At 45.8% G+C, this 8,210-nt stretch overlaps 1 pseudogene; it reads right to left on the reverse strand.

Annotated features, from left to right (window-relative positions):
• Positions 1-3,337: 3,337 nt before the first annotated feature.
• On the reverse strand, positions 3,338-7,805 carry LOC137620447 (uncharacterized; annotated as a pseudogene).
• Positions 7,806-8,210: the final 405 nt, after the last annotated feature.

Consider the following 8,210-nt stretch of genomic DNA (forward strand, 5'->3'; position numbering starts at 1 on the left):
TAACTGACTGATAAGATAAGACTAGAAAAGAAGTCATAACACAGAAAGCTATTGAGAAAATTAGTTTTAAAGGTGTCTAAATGGAGTATTTAAAGTAAAACAATTACTTAGATGAGTTATTTCATATTTTAAACAGGTTCTATTCTAAAGTAGTTTGTTTTATTTCCCTATTTTGAAAGTTTCCAGATGAAAGTCGTTAAGTATTAAAAGGAAACCTTTTGCATAAATGAGCAATCTACTCTTTTAAACACTCAATATTCTTCATTTTTTTCCCTATTGAAAGCTTTTGCTTGTATATATACATTTAAATTTGGTGTTTGGGGATTATTGATGGGGGGAATTTTTTCATGGGGAATTTTTTCCGTCGGGGGATTTTTCCTCGTGGGATTTTTTCCTGGAACCACTTCAGACTCCTCACCGACGCCAGCGACATCACCTGCGGGGTGGTACTGGAGCAGATTGTAAACGGATCGCCCCAGCCACTGTCTTTTCCAGCCACAGACTGCGGGCGATGAGTGGTCAGCGAGACAACATCGGCACCTGGCCACCATCACCAAATTTGGGGGCACCATCCGCTACCTTCCAGGTAAGAAGAACTCTGTGGCCGACGCTCTGTCATGGGTTGAAATCAACTCAGTCCACCTGGGCGTGGACTATGCGGACCTTGCCCAGGAACAGATGCCGACCCGGAGACAGCAGCTTACCACACGACGCCCACTTTTCTGAAGCTGGAGGAAATCCCACTGGATCCAACAGGTACAACGCTCCTCTGCAATACCAGCACTGGGTACCCTCGTCTATGGATTCCCACCTCCCAGAGGAAGCAGGTATGGGAAATCATCCACAGACTATCACGTCCCTCAGGACGAACGACGGCACGGCTGATGACTGAGAATTTTGTCTGGCACAGCATCAAAAAGGACTCTCACGATTGGGCCAGGACGTGTATGGCGTACCAGACCAGCAAGGTCAGTCGACACACAGAATCCGGCGCCACTTCGGACACATCCACATTGACATCATGAGGCCCCTCTCACAGTCCGGAGATGCCAGGTACCTCCTTACGATCATAGACTAATCCACTAGGTGGTCAGAGGCTACACCCATGGTGGAGGCCACAACCTACGCCTGTACAGAAGCGCTCCTGTCAAGTTGGATCAGCCGTTTCATAGTACCCGACGTCATCACGACCGACTGCGGCCCGGCGTTCCTGTCTGAGCTGTGGGCCTCCCTGGCCCGCATACTGGGAACATCCCTTCATAGCATGACGGCGTATAACCCGGCGGCCAAAGGCATGGTAGAGAGGACCCACTGTTCACTGAAAGCCTCCCTTATGGCACACTGCAACAATAAAAATTGGAAAACACAAATGGGTCCTCCTTATGCCAGGCTGACACTTGCACGACTTTTGGTCACGAATTTGATGTGGCAAGTTGTACCATTTTGGGGCACGATCTAGGAGGCTTCCGCACTGTTCACGGCTAGGTCACGCGTATTTCACGATGAGTTCACGACGAGTTCACGATTAGTTCACGAATGCGTGCCCATCAGTGTCCACATTGACATGAACTGGCTCGACGAGTTCACGCATAGTTTGCGCATAGTTTCCGCACTTCCCACATTAGCACGACGAGCTTACACAATTCGAACGGTGTCGTGCTGACTTGGCCACGCCATATAAAAACAGGGGCCTCTCCAACTCCTGGTCATTTTTGGATTGGCTTTGGAAGAGACAACATACTTCATGTCAGAGACACAATCATTGCAGAGAGGAGAAGATGCCTATATCTGGCAGCTGTTCTAGCCATTGTTGAAGAGCAGCAGAAAAGGCTGGCAGAGGCAGAAGAGCAAGAAAAGGCAACCCCACCTCGAAGAAAGACACAAAGGAAAGTGTGGGTCAGGGAATGGTTAACCAGAAGGCACGAATTTTGGCAGTATGACAGGCTACTGACTGAACTCCACAAGGAAGATCAAAGAGGCTACAAAAATTACCTCAGAATCATAGCTGACTTGTTCCAAGAGATGGTTGAGAAGTTTACCCCTCGCTTCCAGAAGCAGTCTACATTCATGAGGGAACCGCTTCAAGTTGGACTCAAGCTGGCAGCCACCCTCCACTTTTAAGCCACTGGAAATTCCTATCCAAGTCTGCTTTATAGCTTAAGGGTTAAAACAAGTACCATCTGCAAGTTCATACCCTAAGGTGTGTAAAGCCATCATCGCGGTCTACAAGGACGAAGTGCTGCTCTGCCCCAAAACTGAAGAGGAGTGGAAGGTAGTTGCTACCAGGTTCAGCTCCAGATGGAATTACCACAACTGTCTGGGGGCTGTGGACGGCAAGCACATCGCCATAAAGAAGCCACCCAATGCTGGCTCTTACTACTACAACTACAAGAGCTTCCACAGCATTGTACTGATGGCACTGGCAGATGCTACCGACAAGTTCCTCTATGTGGATGTTGGGGCAGAGGGTGGTGCGTTGGATGGAGGAACATGGAGTAACTGTTCCCTGTATGATGCTGTAGAAGAGAACAGAGCTGGAGTGCCTCAACCAGAACCACTCCCTAATGATGACCAGCCAGTGCCCAATCACTTCATAGGGGATGACGCCTTTGCTCTCTGAACCTGGATGATGAAACCATTCTCCCATCGGTCGCAGGTCCTACGAGAATGCATATATAGCTACAGGTTGTCTCGTGCCCGACGTGTCGTGGAGAATGCCTTTGGAATTTTGTGTCAAAGGTTCTGTTGCTTCTTGACGACGATGCATCAGCACCCCGACACCATCAACCTAATCACCATGTGAGCCTTGTCCTGCACAACCTCATTCTCATCAGATACCGACACGCAATTTCAGAAGTGGACCGCGAAGATCCGGACACAGATGATCTGATCCCTGGTGGATGGAGGACTGACTGACACCTGCAGGGGCTGCTGCCTCTAACTGGCCATCATACCCAGAAGGATGTAAAGGATCAGCGAGACTACCTGTCACATTATTACATGTCCCATGCTGGTGCTGTCCCTTGGCAAGAAAGAATGGTAGTAGGTCCATGAGCTGCATCCACAGTTGTTCCATTTTTCAAATAAAAGAAACGTTTATTTTTCATTTGTTTTTTTCGTTGCCCTTTATTTTTTGGTTTCTTTTTCTTTCCTTTTTCGTTTATTTATTTTTTTTTTTTCGTTTTGTTTCCGTTTTTCTTTCACTTTATTTTAAGGTTAAAGAGAAAAACAAGTGTTTTGAAATAAGAAAGCAATTTATTAACATGAAAATAGCAAACAACAAATATGTACTAGTATCACAGTCCAACTATTTACAAATATTTAGAAGTGTCTCATCTCAGTCAGTGTCCTTGCTGGTTCTGGTACCGCTGCATGGGGATACCCGATGGACTGGTGGTGTGTTGAATTCCTTGGAGGTGTAGAGGGATGAGGGTGAAATGCCCTCTTCTAGGTTGTTGTCGACGGACCCCAGGGTCAGGATCGGGAAGGTGAGTGGTGTCACAGGTGTCTTGAATGTGGCTGACAGCGATGACACTGAAGGTGTTGGTGAAGGAGCCTGGACAAGGGAGGCTGACGATACTGAAGTTGTTGGTGAAGGAGCCTGGACAAGGGTGGCTCACGGTGCAGGTGAAATCCCTGGTTGCCACTCCATGGTACGGGGCCAGGAGGACTGGCCTGAAGACTGTAGTGACGGGGGGGGGGGGGGTATCCACGTTACAGGTGATGGCTGACTGGCTGGAGGTTGTTGCCGAGGCTGCTGCTGCTGCTGCTCTGGCAGTGCCTACAAGGTGGCTGGTTGAGGTTGATGCCAGAACTGTTGCTGCTGTGGGGGCTGCTAAGGTTACTGCTGCTGTGGGCCTGGCCAGGTCATGAGTGGTTGTTGATGTGGCTGCTGGAAGAGCTGACACCGCTACCTGCAGCAGTGTACAAGGTTGAGGCAGTCTATCTAGAATTCATGCCAGGAGTCCTCCGGGATGGCATGCATGTGGCCTTCCAGCAGGCACAAAAAATTGTGTACGATCTTGTGCTGGCCGGTGTACGAGTGGGTGGGCACCAAGGAATCTGTTTTGGAGATGATCTGAAACATACAAACATTGTAATAATTTAGTACAGCATTTCAATGCAACATATTGCACATGCCATGTCAAAAGCAATGGATGAAACTGGAATACAATCTGCATGTAGACATTGGGATTCTCACCTGTTGCACTACATTACTGAGGTTGCTGTGGGTCACCCAGGTGTTGGCGGTTGTGGTGGCTGTCCGTGTTGTTGGTGGGCTGGACCGCTTCCCCTTGTCCTTGTCCTTCCCAGTGCTAGTAGATGCTTGGCTCTGGGAACCTGTGGACCTCACGTCATCTTCGTCTCCGTCGCTGACCGTCACTGCAGCTGACTCTGGGACAGCAAACTGCTCACTGGGGACTGTGTCTCCCCGGACGATGTGTTATATCAAGAAACTCCAAGTCTCCATGATCTGGTCATCACGGGCACTCCTTTGTGGCTGGCCAGCTCCACTCTACTTCTCTTTCTTCATAATCTTCCCTACCCTGGTTCTCAAGTTCTCGTAATGCTTCTTGCATTGGGCACCAGTGGCAGGAGGTTCCAGCTGCTCTCCAACTCGGTCCTACCGGCTGTTCTTGGCCGCCATGTTGAGCCACTCCTTCTGCTTCTTGTCATACAGCTGGGGGGTCTCCTTCACAAGGTCGGCCAACCTAAACTCGACTTCTTCTGTCCAGCTGTATTCAGGGATTTCTTTCTTGGACACCCGGACCTGCTTCCTCTGCTTTCTGTTAGCCTCGTCCTTACTGGATGGCTGTCTCTGGCATTCGATTGGATCCTGCTGCTTCTCCGGGATCACGATATTGAGACTTGATATAGATGACTGAGGGGAATTATCTCTATCAGCGGTCTCTGCCTCTGGCCTGTTGGCTTCTGGCCTTCTCTGCTTTCTTCTTCCTCTTATCAGCTTGGTTTTAGGCATGTTGTCTCTTCGCCGGCGACCTCTGAAATGGTGAGCAGTGTCCAGGAAGCTCTATATATACCCCCACACCAACGCGAGCACCACTGTCACACAGTAGTCGTGAACTGCTCGTGAAGTGTTTGTGAACTGATCGTGAACTGCTCGTGCCATGCCAAAACTGTTCATGAAGTGCATAAACTAGTCGTGAACTGCTCGTGCCATCAATGCGGGAAGTACACGTGACCATGTCAGTGGGAAGGCACGGCCACACTGCGACGCACGCATATTCGTGAACATGTTGTCAACTACTCGTGAACTCGACATGAGCTGTTCGTGAACTATTCGTGGTAGTTCATGGCAGTTCGTGACAGTCGTGGCATGGCACGCATTGCCACGCACTGGTACGCTTCCTCCCGCATTGTCCAGATGAGGTCATGACGAGTTCACGAACAGTTTGCGCATAGTTCATGACCCGGTCGGAAAATTTTGTCATGACCAAAATTTTGAACATTTCAAAATTCTCGTCACGACATACCACGAAATCCCGATAGGTTTATGTACACTTCACGCCAGTTTACGACTAGTCTGCGCAATGCGTGCCACAGATTGTGCAAGTGTCAGCCTAGCATTAGCCTCTGGACCAGCCCCAGAGCAAATGGCAAAGTTTCTCCGGCGGAGAAAGTGTACGGCGAGACACTGACCGTGCCAGGGGAGTTCTTCCAAGCAGACAGCACCGACCAAGACAGGCCAATTTCAAGACTTAGGGAGATCGCCAAGCAGTTCACACTGTGCCTAAGAACTTTTGCCGACAGGACCAAACGCTTCAAACCAAAAGGCCTGGACTCCTGCAGCTATGACTTCGTCAGAAACGACATACATCGACACCCGACCTCCGAAAACGGCCCTTGACCACAGATCTCAAGAACCTGGGGACACCTTTGCCCTCCTCAAAGATACCAGGATTGAAGATGCACGATTATCAACAATAATTATTGTAAAATAATCCTTATTGGGGGGTGGTGGGGTGAATACTTGTAAAGACATCATTCTTTCGGATTTTGATTAACCAAATCCAAGTTTTTATATTTGTCATTTCTTACCTGTACTTGCTATGGTCTGTTTGTACATTTCAATCAATGTGAATTTTTCTGGCCTCTCTGCCAATATATGTATCATATCATGCAATATATTTTATGCTCTGCGTTTTCCATGCAAAGTTGTATAAAAAACACAAATCACTGGTCAGACTTGACCTTTGTGTGACGGAGGTCGCTTCTTTTCCTTCCGCACACCTATATTTAACTAGAATATCGCGAGCAATAAACAAGTCAGATCTCAGCTACTTCTCACTTCGTGCCCTCACAATGGCAAAACGTTTAAGTAGATTTGCTGAAAGGTAATCATTTATTCCCTAGTTTGCATTTGGCTTTCGTAAAGGCCTTGGAGTATGTGATGCCCTTCTTACAATCTCCAATGCTGTCAGAAATCCCTTGATTTTGGTCAGTAAGTTTGTATGATTGGCCTTGACTTTAGTGCTGCCTTTGACCTTGTTAATCATGAGGACCTTGTTTTCAAACTCAAACAGTTGGGAGTGTGTGAGTCTTTTCTTGCATCATTGTTGAATATTTAAGTAATAGATCGAAAAGAGTTATTGTTGATGGGCACCATAGTGAATATAGAAATGTGCTTTCTGGTGTTCCTCAGGTTAGTGTTCTTGGCCCATTACCTTTCACGCTACTTCATATACACATAAATGGTTTGGCCTAGAAAATAAAGCTCCTTGCATATGCAGATGATGTTATTCTCTTTACATCAATTCCATATCCTGGGTGTATATCTGGGGTTGCTGAATCCGTTCATAGAGATCTAGCTAAAGTTAGTGCATGGTGCAAATTATGGTGTATGAAACTGAATCCTAAAAAACTCAAAGTATAATTGTAAGTAGGTCAAGAACAGTGGCTCCTCAACATCCGGATTTCAGTTTCTATAATGTTTCTTTAACTCTGTATGACTTAAAATTCTAGGTGTGATTCTCGACAGCAAATCTACTTTTCAGAAATACATTAGGTGTGTGTCTTTCATGGCACAAAAAGATTGACTTATTGGGAAAATCTTGTAAGATTTTCGGTGATTAATCTATTCTGAAGAACTGTTTTAATTCTTTCATTCTACCTTGGTTCAGGTATTGTTTTCCTGGCTGGTCTTCAGCTGATGATTCTCATCTTAATTTGTTGGACAATGAATGAATGATTTGAAGTTCTATGGCATCCTGACATCGAAGGTCATTGACACCGATATTGTTTATTATAAACAAAGATTAAAAGAATATTCAATTAAAACCAGAAAAGTAAATATTTTATAGAAGTTATATAGCATTAAGAAGGCCTGCTTCAGATAAGAATTTAAAAATGCAACTAGCATTGTTCGACACATCATGTCCAAGGATCTTGGCAAGGATGAACCTGCCATCTTCACCCCGAGCCTCAAACAGATATCTATTTCTTTCTGTGCTATATGTGGGACATTCAGTCAACAAATGCCTCACTGTCAAGGGTATCAAACAGTCGTCGCAATATGGTTGGCGTTGCCCAGCCAGCAGAAACTTGTGTGTCATCCGAATGTGATTAATGCGGAAACAACAAAGAGTACTCTCCCATTTTTGGGGCATCCCATTATACCTCCAAGGGGATATAACAATCGCAATTTCTCTCATCTTATTTTCGGTTAAACTATGCCAATGCTGTTGCCAATTGTTATAGATAAAATTCTCAATTGCTGGTAATAAATCATTACAGAGAATAGGATACCTTCTTGGGAGCAACTCGGCTGCAACACTCTTTGCCATTGAATATGCTTCTTCATTTCCAAACACACCTACGTGTGCTGGAACCCAGCAAAATCGAACTGTTATACCTTTCAGGCCAATGATTAAAAGCCACTCTAAAATCTTTAAAACTAAAGGTTTACTAGAATTAAAACCTTCTAAATCTTGAAGGACACTTCTTGAATCACTATAAATGGTAAAATTGCCCTCCTCTTTTAATGCTATTTTCACAATAGTGGTCAGTATGCCATATAATTCAGCAGTAAATATGGAAGATATTGGAGGGAGTGCATCTCTACAGTTAAAAGAACTACTATATACTCCAAATCCAATACCAGCATCAGATTTGGAGCTATCGGTATGTATAAAAGTTGATTCCCTATGTTCTTCACCATGTTCCATAAAAAGAGACCTAGCTTCTAATTC

The sequence above is a fragment of the Palaemon carinicauda genome, chromosome 27 (assembly GCF_036898095.1).
Source record: "Palaemon carinicauda isolate YSFRI2023 chromosome 27, ASM3689809v2, whole genome shotgun sequence".
In the NCBI taxonomy this organism is placed as follows: domain Eukaryota; kingdom Metazoa; phylum Arthropoda; class Malacostraca; order Decapoda; family Palaemonidae; genus Palaemon; species Palaemon carinicauda.